This window comes from Lithobates pipiens, unplaced genomic scaffold (assembly GCF_037356315.1).
Source record: "Lithobates pipiens isolate NorthernLeopardFrog02 unplaced genomic scaffold, aLitPip1_a1.2 Scaffold_8, whole genome shotgun sequence".
Lineage (NCBI taxonomy): Eukaryota > Metazoa > Chordata > Amphibia > Anura > Ranidae > Lithobates > Lithobates pipiens.
In genome coordinates this window covers 422914785-422933920 of record NW_027507903.1, presented here as the reverse complement: position 1 = coordinate 422933920, position 19136 = coordinate 422914785, and the positions used below count along the sequence as shown (strand labels likewise).

General features: G+C 44.6%; 1 long non-coding RNA gene across 1 annotated transcript in view; it reads left to right on the top strand.

The window, feature by feature from the left end:
• The first annotated feature begins 764 nt into the window (after positions 1 to 764).
• LOC143963051 (uncharacterized) overlaps positions 765 to 19136 on the top strand; it is a 96282-nt gene continuing 77910 nt past the window's right edge. The window contains exon 1 of the long non-coding RNA XR_013270867.1: positions 765 to 1014. This is a non-coding gene — a long non-coding RNA (uncharacterized LOC143963051). The remainder of the gene's footprint in view (positions 1015 to 19136) is intronic.

The window sequence follows — 19136 nt, the reverse complement described above, 5'->3', positions numbered from 1 at the left end:
TTATATGATCGCTCAGCTACTTCCCCTGCTTTAGTGTGCATATTCTGGCAAATGAACAATCTATGCAGGGAGAAGAAGAGGTAGAAAATGATCCATCAGCAGAGGACAACACTGGCTGTGTATTCAGGGAGATTAGCGTACACTGACAATGACTGTGTTGGAGAACCATGTCACTACAGAGGTTGATGGGACATATATCATGGAGCAGTATAATAGAGCTGTGGATGGGATTGATGCACTTGAGCTGTGAGTGAGTTTTAGAAAGCATTGCAGCACTGGACAAAACTAAAGTAGTGGAGAAGAGGGTAGGAACAATCTCCTGGTGCGCTGGGGCAGAAGCAGGGTGTGGTTCAATTATAATAATTAACCAATTAACTGAGGCCATAAGAGGTCTTGACAGATCGTATAAAGAGTCAGGAAAATGTCTAGATCTATCTGAGAGGGCAGTTGAAAGCAGAAAACACAGGCATCAAACTAGGGTTAGGGTTAGGATTAGTGTTGCGTTTAGGGTTTGTGTTGGGTTTAAGATAAGTATTGAGATTAGATTTAGGGTTAGGGTTGGGATTAGGTTTATGGTTAGGGTTGGTATTAGAGTTGGATCTAGGATTAGGTTTGGAATTAGGGCTAGGTTTGGGATTAGGGCTAGCCCTGTTAACCATAATCCTAACACTAATCCCAAACTTAATAGCAACCCTAATCGGCGGCCAAGCAAAGTCCAAAAGCTCCAGAAGAATTCATTGGTATTTCTCTATTCACAGACATATTGCAGCAGACAGCGATCAACAGGAAGAATCTCACTCCACTTACAAAAATCCTACGTAACAACAGCATCATCTATCGGTTGAGCTCCCCACTAAACTGCTTGTCACTTGGAATGGCCTTCCTACTGACTATGTCAAATGTACTACCTTTTGAATCTGTGGAGCCTCTACCTATCCCCTCAGAAGTGATCAACCTGAAAAACCCTACCATATGCAACATTATTCCATGGATATTGAACTTCCCACCCATCAGGTACTCCTTTCCCTTTCTTCCTCAATATGACACAGTTTCATATGGCAACACCCTAGCATGCCCTTCAGGTCTGGTATGGATATTAAGGGGAACCCCGTGTCAAATTAAAAAAATTGACGTGGGGTCCCCCTAAAAGCACGCAACCTGGCAGGACGCAGGAAAAGAAGGGGGTGAGAGAGCGCCCCCCCCTCCTGAACTGTACCAGGCCACGTGCCCTCAACATTGGGAGGATGCTTTGGGGGTCTGTGACCCCTCAAAGCACCATGTCCCTATGTTGATGGGGACAAGGGCCTCATCCCCACAACCCTGGCCGGTGGTTGTGGGGGTCTGCGGGCAGGGGGCTTATCAGAATCTTGAAGCCCCCTTTAACAAGGGGACCTCCAGATCCCAGCCCCCCATTTGGAATGGTAAGGGGGTACAAAAGTACCCCTACCATTTCACAAAGAAAGTGTAAAAAATAGTTAAATAAGACAAACACACTTTTGAGAAATTCCTTTATTAAAAAAAATAAATAAATAAAAAAAAGATTCCAGCAGTGGTAATCCACTCTTGCTATCCAGCGACGGATGATCATCTCTCCAGGGTCCAGCGATGGCTGATCTGATCCAGCGACGGGTGATTTCTCAGTCCAGCGCAGTCCATCCATGCATCCTCTGTCTCCACTGTCGGAGACACTGCAGGGAGCCTGGCGTTTCTTATATGAGGAGGGCGAGGCCACCCGCCACCTGACCCCACCCCACTCTGACGCTAGTGAAGGAAGTCGGGCTTCCCCAATGACATATTGGTGACCCCGCCCCCCTCTGATGTAACAGAAACCTGCGTTTTGTACCCCCTTACCATTTCAAACAGGGGGGCCAGGATCTGGGGGTCCCCTTGTTAAAGGGGGCTTACAGATTCTGATAAGCCCCCTGCCCGCAGACCCCCACAAACACCGGCCAGGGTTGTGGGGATGAGGCCCTTGTCCCCATCAACATGGGGACATGGTGCTTTGAGGGGTCACAGACCCCCAAAGCATCCTCCCAATGCTGGGGGCATGTGGCCTGGTACGGCTCAGGAGGGGGGGGTGCTCTCTTGTCCCCTCTCTTTTCCTGCGGCCTGCCAGGTTGCATGCTCGGATAAAGGGTCTGGTATGGATTTTTAGGGGAACCCCCATGTCAATTTTTTTTATAAATTTGACGCGGGGTTCCCCTTACCTTAATATCCATACCAGACCTGAAGGGGCTGGCAATTGAATTTGGGGGAACCCCACGCTTTTTTTTTTTTATCAATGACTTTCAATGAGTGTGCTCTGTATTACGGGAGCCGACAATTCATTATAGCTGCGAGTGATTTTAAATTAATTTTTTTTCTGCAGAAATGACACTTTGTGCAGGGACAGTTCTAAGCACAGGAAACATGCGCCCCTTCACAGGCATACTATAGACAGTCCCCAGGTACAAAATTTTAAGGAATATCACACTTTTATTGTTTCACTTTAATCATTATTAAAATCACTGCTCCTGAAAAAACTGCCATTTTTAAAACTTTTTTTTGCATTGATACATGTCCCCTGGGGCAGGACCCAGGTCCCCAAACACTTTTTAGGACAGTGACTTGCATATTAGCCTTTAAAATTAGCACTTTAAATTTTGAATGTTCGAGTCCCATATACTTTAATAGGGATCTAAAGTTCACACAAAGTTTAGGTCTGTTCGCAGGTTCTGGTGCGAACCGAACCGAGGGGTGTTCGGCTCATCCTTACTCTTAACTCTAAAGGTCTCAATAGCTCCTTTAAGCGTGCAGCACTGTTAAAGGAAGCTTGCTCCCTCAAAGCAGACATAATTTTTGCTCAGGAAACTAATTTTATTGCCAACAAATGTCCACAACTGAATTTCCAACATTTCTCTCATCTATACTTTTATTTTTTTTTTTTTTTTTAAATCAGAAAATAACTTTTATTTTGCTTGTTGCACAGTACAAACTATACACCAGACAGTGCAGAAAAAGACATAAGGAAACAAAAGCAAAACATTGATTACAACAACGTAAGATGCAGTGAGAGAATAATCAAGTCCCAAAAAGAATGATTTCACAACCCATTCCCTTGCATTTGTGCATTTAATCCCTTTCGGTACATACCCTCGTTATTCCCAGGTTCTTATTACAACGTACCATTATTCTGTCCACTGACTCTCCCCGTCATTCCTTATACACCAGGCTATCCACTGTGCAACAATTCCAATATCATGTATCTTAGATAGAAAAAAAACATAGCAACTAATATGTCAAAAACAACATTACATTCAAAGTAACCCTTTGCAGTACTTTTAGTTTCCTGTGTACACATTCTAGATAAGAACAGCATAATAAAGTGGTATTCCAACGTTCCCTCCTCCAATAGCAGAAATGCCTTGTTTTCGTACGGCTCACTCTCTGTCCCTATCAGCAGCCTATGGGCAATCGTGCTCCGAGTGTCTATCCCAGAATCAGTCTATCTTTGATTAGTTGGTAGGGGACCAACCCCGGAACCTCCAGCCATGCTTGCCACATTAAATAAAATTTTTGTGGGACTTTCCTATGCTGGTATGTTAATTTTTCTTTAATTAATAAGTTGCTCACACTGTCCACCCATTGCCCCCTGGTAGGCACCCTTGGGGTAATCCACCGTTGGGCAATCAGTTTACGTGCCTCATAGAGCAATCTGAGGACTGCGGTGCGTGTGTGTGAAGTCAGCGTATCATCTTCCAGGGCACCCAGCAGACAGACGGCCGGATCCATTGGGATGGTCACACTATATACTGTAGAAATCATAACTGTAACCTCCTTCCAGAATCTAAAAAGCTTGGGGCACTTGCACAGCATATGAAGAAGATCACCATGGTCTGTCTCACACTTTGGGCACAGGGGGGAATCTCTGATGCCCCATGAGTGGAGTCTCTTGGGTGTCCTATAGGCCCTATGTAACAGGTATAATTGTGACAATTTGTGGGACGCTGACAGTGAGACCAAAGGGGTTGCTGCTAGACACAATTCCCATTTTTCCCCGTCAATGGGGCCAAGATCTGCCTCTCACCCCTGTCTACATGGCAGCTTAGCAGGGTCCTGTATTCGTGCAAGGAGTATACTGTAGCAGCTCGAGATCATCCCCTTCCTGTCCTCCTTCATAAGGATGGATTGAAGAATAGCGTGATCTGCAGGCCGCAGCACAGTGGACCTTGCCTGTATTTGCAACGCATGGCGCAGCTGTAGGTATTTAAAGAAATTGTTGTGCGGAACCCCAAATTCTATTTGAATATCAGAAAACAACTTAAATATATGACCTGCATACAGCTGGGAGACATACTTAATACCCGCCCTTTCCCAGTTGCCGAAGCCTGTCAGTTTCTGAAGTTCTTTGAATTGTTTGTTGCGCCATATAGGCGTGTCGGGCAAGTACCCCCATACTCCAAGTGTCTTTTTGACATATGGCCACAGAGTATTCAACAGTTGCACAGTGGGGGCCTTTGAATCTAGGTGCGGGTAACCCGCCTCCAACCTCGTAAGTGCAGTTTCGCTGTCCCCGTTAATGTCTAACAGTTTACGGATAGGGTCGGTCAGGTCTGTCAAACCCCACCCCCCTAGCTGTTGCAGTTGGGATGCTAAAAAGTAAGTCCTGGGATGCGGGACCGCCATCCCACCTTCTTCCTTATTGTACTGGAGGGTAGATAACTTAATCCTAGCTGCTTTTTTCCGCCAAATCAACTCCCGAAATTGCGACTCAATTTTTTCAAACCATCTCCTAGGGATCCACACTGGGGAATTATGGAATATATATAGTAATTGTGGAGCCCAAATCATTTTAATTAAGTTAATTCTCCCGGCAATCGACAGAGGTAGTTTGCACCAGGCCGTGCATTTTTTCCTAAAGTTGCCAAGAAGGGGGGCCAAGTTGCGCGCAATATAGTGGGAAGGGTCCGGGGTCACCTGCACCCCCAAATACTTAAATTCAGTCACTATCTGGACCATCGCTGCACAACCAGGGAGAGGGACGAGTAAGGGGTCTAAAGGCATCAGCACTGACTTATCCCAATTAATGGCAAAACCTGACAATTCCCCAAAGGCCTTAATAAGGCCCATAACTGCCTGCAAAGATCCCTGCGTGTCCCCTAGGTACAGCAGGGTGTCGTCAGCGTACAGGGACACCACATCCGTACCCATAGATCTTTGGAACCCAATTATATCTTTGTCCCCGCGTATCCTAGCTGCCAGTGGCTCCAGAGCTAGAGCAAACAACAGGGGTGATAGAGGGCACCCCTGCCGAGTGCCCCTGTACAATGAAAACGGCTCCGACAAGTCCCCATTCACCCTAAGTCTCTCTGTGGGCCTAGCATATAGCAACTGAACCCATTTAATAAAAGTGTCTCCCAGTCCCATACACCGCAGCACTTGCCACAGATAAGGCCACTCAACACTGTCGAAGGCCTTAGCTGCGTCAAGGGAGAAAATTGCTCTGTTGCCAGTGTTATCTGTTGGGATTTGTAGGTTCAAAAAGAGCCTCCTAATATTTTGCGCTGTGGATCTAGAAGGGATAAATCCGGATTGGTCTTTATGCACTAATTTATGTATCACCTTGGCCAGTCTGTTCGCCAATACCCTTGCCAGCAGCTTGACATCCGCCGTCAGCAAGGATATAGGCCTATACGAGCCCGGGGATCTAGCCTCCTTGCCTGGTTTCAACAAGACCACAATAATTGCCTCATTCATGGAGCTCGGCAGAGACCCTCGCTCAAGAGCCTCAGTATAAACGTTCAAAAGGGTGGGGAATAAAGTACAGGGGTACCGTTTATAAAATTCAGACGGAAGGCCATCCATCCCTGGCGATTTGTTATTTTGGGAGTGTGACAGAGCCACGCCCAGTTCTTCCTCTGTCAGTGGCGCATTAAGCATAGCAGTGTCTTCTAATGACAGGGCCGGGAGTTCGCTTCTATTTAGAAAGTCCCCAATCTCCCCCTCCGTGGGTCTCACTTTAGATGTATACAGGTCCTCATAGAAATCTTTAAAAACACGAACAATGTCTGAGGTGGAAGAATATTCAATCCCCTGGTCGTCGCAGATAGCCGAAATGGTGGAAGACGACTGTTGCGCTCGCGCCATAACCGCCAGCATATGACCAGTCGCCTCACCCTCCTCAAAGGGTGTCTGTCGCAGAAAAAAGTGCTTATTTTCAGCCAGCTGCAACGCCAGTTGCCTAGACATGGATTGTGCTCCCAACCATGCCCTTTTTGTGTCGTCTGTGGGATTGGCAATATACCTGTCTTCTGTTTCGGAGACCACTCAGCGCACCGTCACCTCCCAAGCTTTAGTGTCTGATTTGATTCGATTGATAATTTGTATGCATTGCCCCCTTGTGTAAGCCTTCAAGGCATCCCACACCACCCCCAGATTCGTAGTGTCAACATTATCCAGTAGAAAGGTTTTAATCGCTTCCCGGAGTGGATCTAGCTCCGGGAACAGCGTAAGCCAGAAGGGGTTAAGCTTCCAAACCGTGCACCCAACCATATCAGGAAAAGATACCCGAATGCGGGGCGAGGAGTGGTCAGAAAGGTGTCTGTCAGCGTAGTCCGAGTCTTTAATATGTGGCAACATCCTGTCATTACCCAGGCCCAGGTCTATTCTAGAAAGGCCTCCATAGGAGGCCGAGTGGCAAGAATACTTTTTAAGGTTCGGGTTCCTGCTATGCCATACGTCGGTCAGCCCCAATTCCTGCAATACCCTGGCAAAAGGAGTACAACCCGCTGTGCCGGGCTCCACGTTACTGGGTATGGGGAACTTGTCTTTGGTATGACTCAAATAGTTGTTGAAGTCTCCCACTGCCAGCAGTGGAACCTCCTGATATTGTGCCATAAATTTTGCCAGGCTCCCGAGAACCCCCGCCGAGTACGGCGGAGGCACATAAATATTAGCCAGGATGCAGGTCAACCTATGGACCTTGCACAGTAAAAAAATATATCTGCCACCTGGGTCAATCTGTACCTGAGAACATTGAAACCGGACACCTTTACGTACAAGCCCGCTTACCCCCCTGGAGTATGAGGAGTATGTGGAGTGGTACTGAACATCATACATGCGCGGGCTCAGGCTAGGGGGGGGATCAGCCGCAAAATGCGTTTCCTGCAGACACACAACACTTGCATTCATTGATTTTAAATGGCGTAATACAGCTATTTTTTTCACCGGATTACCTAGACCCCGCACATTCCAAGTGAGGACATTTAGCTCAACCGCCATTGGGGCCTACCACAAATAATGTCAGGATAACATACAATACTCGGTACGACCCCACCTCCAAAAAGGACATGGCATTGCACCAAGGAAGAGTTACAGTTAATAGAGCATCAAAATTACCCAGTTTGCAAATAAATATCTGTACATAGGCAAACATCATGACTACTATGAGCAGAGGAGTGGAAGAGTCAAAAAAGGAACAGTAGAAACCTTGGAACACTTTGCGATTGTAGATGACAGACTGCAAGCTCAGTTCTATGTTTGGGACCAACAGGGCCCCCAGCCGCTTGGGCTGCGTAACAAACAAACCCCCTGCGTCTGCTGAGGGGGGGGAAGGCAGAGGAAACTCCCATGAAACCCACAGGTTAGTTCAACTAGGAGCTTCACATCAACGGCACCTGTAGAGTGCGCCGTGTCGCGTAGGGTGTATCGTGACAGTTGGTCTCCCTTTGCCACCTTGCTCCTATTGTAGGACAGAGATCAGACATGTAATAAAAAAAAAAGGGGGATAAAAAATAGTTCAAACAGACCGAGCCCGTACATGGCCATTGCAGAATTAGAGGTAGTTACTTCAAGGCAGTCAGCGGCGTCTAGGTCCCCGGGGCCTTCTCCTCAGGCCGGGCATTGTGTTGCACTCGGTTAGCTTTGAGGGCCCTATCTTCTCTGTCCAACCATTGAGCTGCGTTGGTAGGCCGATCAAAGAAATGGGTTTCTCCCAGAGCAACAACTCTGAGGCGTGCTGGGTAAAGCATGGCATAAGGAAGTTAAGCTCCCGCAATCTTTTCTTTACATCAATGAACTTTGCACGTTGCTTCTGCAGCTCAGCTGAAAAATCTGGGTACAAGGAAACTTTAGCGTTGTCAATAGCCAGTGTGCCTCCCATGGTTCTGGCCTTGGATAGTATAGCGTCCCTGTCCTTGTAATTCAACAGTTTAAAGAGGAAAGCCCTAGGATGATTGCTAGGTGGCAGGGGCCTGGACGGAACTCTGTGCGCGCGTTCAACCGCAAAAAGTGGAGAAAAGGCCTCTTTGCCAAATACTGTAAGCAGCCAATTCTCAATAAATGCAACCGGGTCTTTGCCCTCAGCCCGCTCCGGGATGCCTATTGCATGGATGTTGTTTCGTCTCATGCGATTTACGAGGTCGTCTAGGCGAGACGCATGCTGTGCACTAAGGTGACAGTTGTATTGCAAGTCTCTTTGCATAGGGGGGATATCATCCTCTATAGCACTCACTCTGCCTTCAATGGCTGCCGTGCGTTCCCGCAGCTTTTGCATGTCCTGCCGCACATAAGAAATCTCAGCTTTCACCCCTTTCACTTCAGTAGCAAGTGCTGAGATAGACATATTGCAAGCGGTTACAGCGGAGAAAATGTCCCTGAGAGTGGGTTCCGTGCCATCAGATGGAGAGGGAAGGGAAGTAGGCCCCACCAAGCCGCCCCGTGGTGTACTCACAGCGTTCCAGGCCGGGGACAATCCCTCTGCATCCTCCAGCGGGACCGTGTCATCTGCAGCCGAGTGATCGCTCATGGCATCCCCAGCACCTGAGGGGGGAGAGGGCATCCCTTTCGAGGCGTTACCTCCATAAAGAAGCTTCTGGGCAGCCTCCCTGTATTGATCCCTGGAGGAGCGCTGTGGCAAGGCGCCATCTTGGGAGAGTTCGGCCTGCATGCTCCGGGAGTCTTTACCGCTCCTGGACATGGATTTAAGCGTCCCGGATCCCCTCGGGACGTGTCGCCGCCTCCGCGGTATCGTGGAGGTCACAGTGGGGCTCGCTCCGGAGCGTGTCCTCAAATATACCGGATAAGTGTCAGGATTTTCGGCGGAGCAGGAGAGAAGTGCGACCGTCTACATGCGCCGCTAAGCCACGCCCCCCCTCTCATCTATACTTAGCCAATGGCTTCAAAAAGGCTTGCAGGGTTTTTATTACCATCAAGGACTCAATTCGTGAAGGACTTGTGAATTTAACCAAATGGTTTTCACACTAGTCAACCTTTATGCCGCAAACATGAAAGAGGAAATTCTTAGTCCCACTACTTGCCAAGGCCCTGGAGGAAAAACAAGGCACCCTGATCATCGGTGGGGACTTCAATACATCCCTTAACCCTGCCATGGACTCTACCACCTCTACAAGGAGACCTTAACACTCCATCACCCCATTACTCCACAAGCATGAGTTAGATGACATCTGGTGCTGTTTCCATGGGTCTGAGAAGGATTATACCTTTTTATCTGCAGCCCACTCTTCATATTCCCGCATTGACTTTTTCTTAACTACTAAAATGTCTTTACAAAATGTTCTCCACCCTGACATTGGTACAATTTCTTGGTCAGACAATGCTCTGATTACACTAAAATTTGACGATAAACTTTGTAACCCCCCCCCCCCCGTTATGGAGACTGAGCACATCCCTCTTGGAGAACAAGCAATTGTACCAAAAGATTGTGCAAGAATCTCTCCAAGAGAGAGAAAAACTAAGATCCCTGTTACTTTATAAATTTGAAGTTCACCTAAATTACCTCAAAGCTAGCTATTATTGCCTGCATAACAAAGCAGGAGCTCGGTTAGCTAAAAAAAAAAATCAAAGCGAAACAGCTTAAGCACAAAATAGCTACCCTAATGCCCTGTATACACCACCAGTTTTCCCATCGGAATAAACTCCGAAGGTTTTTCCGACGGAATTCCGCTGAAACTGTCTTGCATACACACGATCACACCAAAGGCTGACTGAAGTACAACACGTACAATGGGACTAGAAAAAGGAAGTTCAATAGCCAGTAGCCAATAGCTTCCTTCTCATACTTGCTTCAGAGCATGCATCGGTTTTGGTCCGTCGAAACAGGATACAGATGAGCGGTTTTCCCGATAGGAATTGATTCTGTCAGAAATATTTAGAACATGTTCTATTTCTAGATCAGTCAGAATGTGATATAAAATGATCAGAGTATACGATGAAAAGCTCCAGTCTGACTTTTCTGTCAGACATTCCGGTCGTGTGTACGTGCCATTACTCACCCCCATCCCACAAAACTCTTTTCAACACCAAAGATTTTGCCAATGCCTTTGTGGATTTCTCTCTATGATATCCGCAGTGATAAGGCCACTCTCCAACCCTCTCCTGAGCTTATCAATCGTTTTTTGAGCAATGTGAAGCTTCCTAGCCTCACTAACGATCAACTCAGGTCCATCTCCCAGCCATTAACAACCCAGGAAATCTGTTTAATCATCAAACAACTCCCCAACCACAAACCCCCGGGAGACAATGGTTTCTCAAACAAATATTATAATAGTCTCCCTAATGAAACTGCCCCTCACCTACGAGCTTCAATATTGCCTCCTCCTCTGGATCTTTCCCTCCAGAAGTGTGGAATTGAGGGCAACAAAGTCCAAAATCCTAGGTATTACTATCCCAGCCTTTTTGCAGTTGACCGTATCAAAAATGTCCTTTTCTTTGGTCCCCTCACTTGCTATCATTTCTAGGCATCCAACTGACCCCAGATACTTCACAGCTTTACAAACATAATTTTAAATCTTTCCTGGATTCACTACCCCAACAACTCTCTCATCCAGGAAATAAATAACTCCCAACAGCAGGGAAAATAGCGACCCTGAAAATGTTACTTCCCCTGCCACATACCCCCTAGGTGCTCTCTCAACATTATGAGGCATAGGAAGAATGAAGGAATGGGCATCCCCAATGTTATGGTTTATTTAAAAGCCTGCTTCAGAGATCAAATTAAATATTGGTGGACACCCCCCAAACATAAAACATGGACACGCATGGAATCCAAAACCGTTCTGCGTAAAGATTCTAAATCAACCCTAATCACTCTTAAGATAGGAGCCCCACCTCCTCGTTCCCTTATCCCAACAGTGCAAACCTCTATGACTATATGGTAAGAAACTCCCCTTTCATCTCCATCTAAATGCAAGCTCCCTATCCCACTATCAGTACTCCACCACTTTATACCCTGCATTGACCTGAATCTATGGGAAACTAAAGGACTTACCCTAGTAAAAGACCTATATCAGGGAACAACCCTACATACTTTTGCATATCTCCCCTCTCACTTTAATCTTCCTCCCTTAGCACACTTTATTTACCTACAAGTTCGAACCTTCCTTCACAAACACCCCCTACCCTAGTACTTAGACATACCAGCCACAATACTTACATTCCTCCAAGAAGCTAAAACTCCATTAAGAGGGATCTCCCTATTCTATAAAGTGTTCAACGCACAGGATTCCTTTTTTAAAGTCCACTATCATTACCAAATGGGAGGCAACCTTAGGCAAGACCTTTACAGATACCTATTGGAAAAAAAAACTTTCTCTATCACTGATGCCTCAACTAGGTGTGTGAATCACTGGGAACTCTTCCAGAAAGTAGGGCACTCCTGGTATCTTATTCCATTCAAACTCTCTAAGTTTTATCCTTTGTATCAAGTATCAGGTACATTATTCCACTTATTATGGTCCTCTATATCACTAAGGTCATTTTGGAACAACATTTTCTCGATACTGTCAGACATAGGTGACCATCACATAGCTCCTAGCCCTGAACTAGCAATCTTACACCCGACTTTCCAGGAACTACTACCCAACATGCGAGTAGTAGCTACACAACTTCTACTCGCCGCAACACTCACAATTACGAGATTGTGAAACAAACCTAATCCACCTTCCCCTCTGGATACCATCCTTACCCTAAACCACCAATGCGAGATGGAAAAATTGTTGGCCACTATGAACCTTACAGTTGCACCATTCAAAGTTAAGTAGAATCTATGGCTATGCAACTCTAATGCCGTGTACACATGACCAGAATTTGATGAACTAGGTCCGACGGAATGAATCCGTCGGATATTATGATCGTGTATGGGCTCCAGGGGACTTTTTTCCCAAAAATAAGATGGATCTAGAAATAAAACATTTTTCAAATCTTTCCGACTACTCAAGTCCGGTTCGTCTGTATGCTAGTCCGACGAACGAAAACCAATGCTAGGGCAGCTATTGGCTACTGGCTATGAACTTCCTTATTCTAGTCCGATTGTATTTCATCATGTTCTAATCCATCGAACTTTGGTGTGCTTGTGTCTGGCCAAGTCTGTTCGTTCGGAAGTCTGTCGGAACTCCACTGAAAGTCCGCCGGGAACACCGTCGGACCTAGTCCGTTGGAAAGTCTGGTCATGTGTACGTGGCATTAGTGTACAGTCAAAACTTGAAAACTGTTAACTTAACCACTTAAGGACCAGGCCTCTTTTTCAGACTTGGTGTTTCCATGTTTAAAACAGTTTTTTTTGCTAGAAAATTACTTAGAACCCCCAAACATTTTATATTGTTTTTTTTCTAACACCCTAGAGAATAAAATGGCGGTCATTGAAATACTTTTTTTCACACCGTATTTGCGCAGCGGTCTTAGAAGCGCACTTTTTTTGGAAAAAAATCACTTTTTTGAATAAAAAAATAAGACAACAGTAAAATTAGCCCAATTTTTTTTTATACTGTGAAAGATAATGGTATGCCGAGTAAATTGATACCCAACATGTCACGCTTCAAAATTGCGCCCACTCGTGGAATGGCGTCAAACTTTTAGCCTCAAAAATCTCCATAAGCGACATTTAAAAAATTCTACAGGTTGCATTTTTTGCGTTACAGAGGAGGTCTAGGGCTAGAATTATTGCTCTCGCTCTACCGATCGCAGGGATACCTCACATATGTGGTTTGACCACCATTTTCATATGCGGGCGCTACTCACTTATGTGTTCGCTTCTGTGCGCAAGCTCGTCGTAACGGGGTGTTTTTTAAAAAAAAAATTTTTTTTTTTCTTATTTATTTTAATTGATTTTATTTATTTTTACACTGTTTTAAAAAAAAAAAAAATGGATCACTTTTATTCCTATTACAAGGAATGTAAACATCCCTTGTAATAGAAAAAAGCATGACAGGTCCTCTTAAATATGAGATCTGGGGTCAAAAAGTCCTCAGATCTCATATTTGGGCTAAAATGCAACCAAAAAAAAAAAAGAAAATCTGACATTTAAAAAAAAAATATACCTTTAAGAGGTATGGGCGGAAGTGACTTTGGACGTCGCTTCCGCCCTCCTATGGTATAGAGACGAGTGGGGGCCATCTTAGCCTCACTTGTCTCTATGCCCAGCAGACGGAAGGGCCCGATCGCCTCCGCCGCTACCGACGGCTCCGGTAAGCAGCGGAAGGTGCGGGAGGGCGGCGGGAGGGGGGGTGGCACCTCTCCCGCCGCCGATAGCGGTGATCTCGCGGCGAATCCGCCGCGGAGACCACCGTTATCGTACAGCCAACCGCCGCCTGAAGAGATGGATATCTCGGTTGTGGCAGCAGCTGCTGCCGTTACCGAGATATCCCTCTTCAAAAATAGGACGTACATCGTCGTGCGGCGGTCGGCAAGTGGTTAAGATTCAAGGTAATGTAAACCAACCCAAGAATCACTAACAGGGGTATACTTCACACTGGTGACCACCCCTCCCCCTCTTTTTTTATTTTTAATCTCCCCCCTTCTCCCTTCGACAACTGTATCTTGAATGTTCATGGTTAATAATAGGTTAAGTTACTTTCCCTTTGTCTATTGTTCAAATGACACTACTTTTTTTGGATTACTTTGTTGTTATGTTAACATTGAATACCTACTGATAGCTTTAAACTGTTTCAGTCTCTATTGTTGTATCACTATACCTTGATACAATAAAAAAATATTGAAAGTAAAAATGTGAAGAAGTTGTTCCAAGTTGTGAAAAAAAAATTACAACTTCATAAAACTTGCCATGCCTCTTACTAAATGCCTTGGATTGTCTACTTTCCAAAAAAGGGCAAGTTTGGGGGATTTTTGTGCTGTCCTGACATTTTTGGGTCTCGAGAAATGAGATAGGCCGTCAGTACATCAGGACTGATCAATTTTCAGATACATATACCATAGTTTGTGGACTCTATAGCTTTCCTACAGACTGAATAATATACACGAATTTGAGTTCTTTTCACCAAAGAAATGTAGCAGCATACATTTTGCCCTAAATTTATGAAGAAAGATCATTTATTTGCAAAATGTTATAACAGAAACAAAGAAAAATGAATTTTTTTCAAAATGTTAGCTTTTTTTTAGTTTATTTAGCAAAAAATAAAAACAGCAGTAAAAAAGTAGATCTATAGGCATTTGTTTTTGTTTTTTTTTTATTTTGGATAGAGCAGGGGTGGGTTATAACCCCGTCAGATTTTTTTTTTGCCATCTGTTCCCATTGTGGAGATTTTCTCCTCAGGAAGTGAGGCGAAATCCCCAGGTCACCAGAACTAGTGTCCCCATTGGAAGATTTCCTCTCTATTACTTTTCTGGTGACAACCCAAAATTTTGGATTTTCTTTTACTTTCACTTTCAATGATTATGTTAAATAGGAGAATTAGAGCGGGTGAATCTCCCTAATGGGGACGCAGACAGCAATAAAAACAGACAGGTCTTCTAATCCTTTTGCACTGTATCCAAAATTAGGAAAAAAAGTTTTGACTTTTGTTATACTTTAAAGACCACCAAAAAAAACTCTATTTGTGTGAAAAAATTATAAAAATGTCAGTGTTGCATGACTGCGTAATTATCATTCAAAGTGTGACAACTGAAAATTTATATGGCCAGGAAGGGGGAAAAGTGTCTGCTATTGAAGCAGTTAAATTTAGAACTTCAAAATAAAAAAAAATCTTACAATGCAAACAAGAACTAACAGTAATATTTTAAAGAGGCTGTCCTATAACTTTTTTTTTTACCTAATAATGATTTCAGCAGCCAAACTCACAAGTTCCTGCATGTGGGCTCCTGTGAGGAGGGTGGATAGACAGGTGGAAAATTACCACGAAGCATGGGCTCACCTGTACTGGCCCCTATGGATGCTATGTCTGTGGTGTATGTGCAGTGTTGTGTTGATGTAGAGAATGTGTTATATGCTGGATATGTTTGTGAAGCCCCATACACACTATCAGATTTTCTGATGATTTTTGTCTTCAGATTTACCAAAACAATGTCATGCAAGGACCTGTTTGATTGCATACAAATTGAAACTCCTAAGGGTTGACCTCATATTATATGGTTTTGGTAAATCTGAAGGAAAAAAATCAGCAGAAAATCTGATAGTGTGTATGAGGCTTTAGTGTTCTTTCTGTGGCCTTAGCTGGTTTGTGAGGTTTGCTGTGAGTAGTAGTATAGCTGTTGTGTAGGGTTCGTATGTGGTTGGTGTAGGTGGCATATTGATATAAAGTTCCACAACGCGCAGTATGTTAAGTTTTAGGCCTTGAAATCCGTGAAGTGAAATTTGCCTCAAGTCATATTCTAATATTCGGAGAAAGGCTGAGACTTCGTCTCTGACTTTGAGTTCCTTTCTCTAAGTAAACTGATCCTTCATTATTTCCAGCAATTTTATGATGTGTTATTGCTCTGGGTCATTTGTTGTTTTCTTTTTCTTTTAAAGAGTAGCTGGTTGTGAAGCGGGCTGTTTCCCCTTGACAGCATGCCAGGTGGGTTGTAGTAAGGGGGCTGGCCAGGGACTTAAAGAATAAGATTAGGTTTGGAACATGTTATATTGTATTTACAGTTCACTTCTGTACCCAACTCCCGATGAATGGCAGATAGCTATGAAATGTGTCGAGTTTCCATGGGGTGCAGTGTCAAGCCTGGCTTACTACCTATTTACTGGCCAATATGTATCTTTTATACATTTAAAATTCATTGAGTAGTTTGTAACCACTCATGTATATGGTATGTGCATCTATCTTATAGCAGCTCTGTTGCATATGGGTTACCAATGCCTGTGTAGCACTAACCCCCAAAAGAGCTGCTGAATTTTTCTGTGATTACCAATTACCTCCACCAGCTCACATTCGTTGTCCTTGTCTAGGGGTTCCCAGGGTTGATGACCCAGTAACTGTAGAGACCGACACTTGAATTCCTTGTTAGGATTTTTATTTTGCATAAAACAGTTGAACATACTCAGTCTCTAAGTTGGGAATAGAGGGTATCAGGGTAAAGTTTAGCTCAGGTGCTTGGAACTGCTGACTTCAATAAAAGTCTCTCTCTCTCTCTGTACACAATCCAGGAACAGCCGCTCGCAACTGGACTCTTTAACTGTTGGATAAATCCTTAAGTTTGTGTTTAGCAGCCAACAGGTAATTCTAGCTTTTTCAAAGTCTCTCACACAGACTTGGTTGGAAACTTAGTTACAACTGGAATGATAGAAGTAGGAACCTTTCTTACTGTACCAGAATCTTTCAGCCGGTCCGGCGATACTGTAAGAATTGTGGATTCAATCAATGTCCATGCTCAGCTTCCAGGCTCTCACCAAGCAGCCAGCCTTGTGCATGGCTCTCTTACTGAGGAGTCCTCCCCTGGTCATGTGTAGAGTTGCTGGGTATCTCCAAACCCGAGACGGCACCGGAACACTTTAGAATCCTCCTTCCAGTTACTGCGCCTCCTCCTCCCACAGGTGTAAAACCCCACCTATGACCAGGCAGAACTTCTATACAGCACAGCCATCAGAGGGGGGCAGGGTCACCCACACGTCATTGGGGAAGCCAGGCTTTCCCCCCTGCGTCAGAGGGGGCGGGGTCAGGTGATGAATGGCCCCGCCCTCCTCATATAAGTAATGTCAAGCTGCCGGGATCCCTGCAGTGTCTCCACCAGTGGAGACAGAGGATGGATTGACTGCACTGGACTGGAGGGAGAGATCACCCGTCGCTGTATCAGATCAGCCATCGCTGGACCCCGGAGAGATGATCATCCGTCGCTGGATAGCAAGAGTGGATTACCACCGCTGGAATCTTTTTTTTTTTTCAAAAGGACTTTTTCAAAAGTATGTGTCTTTTTTTAACATTCTTTTACACTTTCTTTGTGAAATGGTAGGGGTACTTTTGTACCCCCTTACCATTTCAAACAGGGGGGGCAGGATCTGGGGGTTCCCTTGTTAAAGGGGGCTTCCAGATTCTGATAAGCCCCCCGCCCGCAGACCCCCACAACCACCGGCCAGGGATGTGGGGATGAGGCCCTTGTCCTCATCGACATGGGGACAAGTGCTTTAAGGGGTCACAGACCCCCAAAGCATCCTCCCAATGTTGAGGGCATGTGGCCTGGTATGGTTCAGGAGGGGGGCGCTCTCTCGTCCCCCCCTCTTTCCCTGCGGCCTGCCAGGTTGAGTGCTTGGATACAGGGTCTGGTATGGATATTTAGGGGGAACCCCACATAATTTTTTTTTTATTTGACACGGGGTTCCCTTTAATATCCATACCAAACCTGTAAGGCCTGGTAATTGAATTTGGAGGAACCCCACGTTTTTTTTTTGTTTTGTTTTTTTCAATTCCGCAAGTGATTTTAAATGACTTTTTTTCTTGCAGAAATGATACTTTGTGCAGGGACAGTTCTAAGCATGGGAAATTTAAAGGAATATTACACTTTATTGTTTCACTTTAAGCATTATTAAAATCAGTGCTCCCGAAAAAACTGGCGTTTTTAAAACTTTTTTTTGCATTGATACATGTCCCCTGGGGCAGGACCCAGGTCCCCAAACACTTTTTAGGACAATAACTTGCATAGTAACCTTAAAATTAGCACTTTAGATTTTGTATGTTTGAGTCCCATAGACTTTAATAGGGTTCTAAAGTTCACACGAAGTTTAGGTCTGTTCGCAGGTTTTGGTGCGAACCGAATCAGGGGTTGTTCGGCTCATCCATAGTGGTCATACACCTAAGTACGTTGTTCAACTTCATGGATTCATTAATATCCTTTTGCTAAAATAAATATCCCCAAAAAAATATAAAAAAAAACTATTTTGTTCCTCAGTTTGGGCCGATATGTATTCTTCTACATATTTTTGGGTAAAAAAAAAAAAAAATCGCAATAAGCGTATATTGATTGGTTTGCACAAAAGTTATGGTTTCTACAAAATTGGTGATAGATTTATAGCATTTTTATTATTATTATTTTTTTTACTAGTAATGGCGGCGATCTGCGATTTTTATCATGACTGCGACATTATGGCGGACACATTGGACAATTTTGACACATTTTTGGGACCATTAGCATTAATACAGCGATCAATATTGCATTGATTACTGTAAAAATGTCACTGGCAGTGTAGGGGTTATCACTAGGGGACGATCAAGGGGTTAATTGTGTTCGCTACTGTGTGTTCTAACTGAAGGGGGAGGGGCTGACTAGAGGAGATGACAGATCGCTAATCATACTCTGTGACAGATCTGTCACTTATCCCCACAGAGAACCGGGATCTCTGTGTTTAAACACAGAGATCCCAGTTCTCATCAAGTTACGAGTGATCGCAGGAGCCCGGCGGTCATCGAGATCGCCGGACACTCGCAGCGGCTCTGGGGGCGAGCTGCACGCGTGTGCTCCTAGTGGCCACCAGAGGGAGAAACATATAACTTCATATAAATTCACACAGCCGAGCCATGTTGCCGCAGTACAACTGCGGTGGCTGGTCAGCAAGCGGTTAAACTCGACAAGCCGAAATTGCCACAAAGCAATGCTTCACACTTGCCACAAAGCAGCTGTGTGAATCATGTTTTGTGGTCATATTTAAATGTTTTATTGAGCAGTAGAGGGGCATTCAAAACAGGGATAAAACACCTGTTTTCAATACTCCAATGCCACATATGTGAAAAAGCCCTCAAGTCCATATTTTGAAGTGTAAATAAGGTTTACACTTGGGTTGATTAGACTAGTAAAAACATTAAAAAATATATAAAAGTCCCTAAATCTATCCCATAGTTTGTAGACGCAATAACTTTTGCACAAACAAATCAATATACGCCTATTGTGATTTTTTTTTTTTTACCAAAAATATGTAGAAGATATATCGG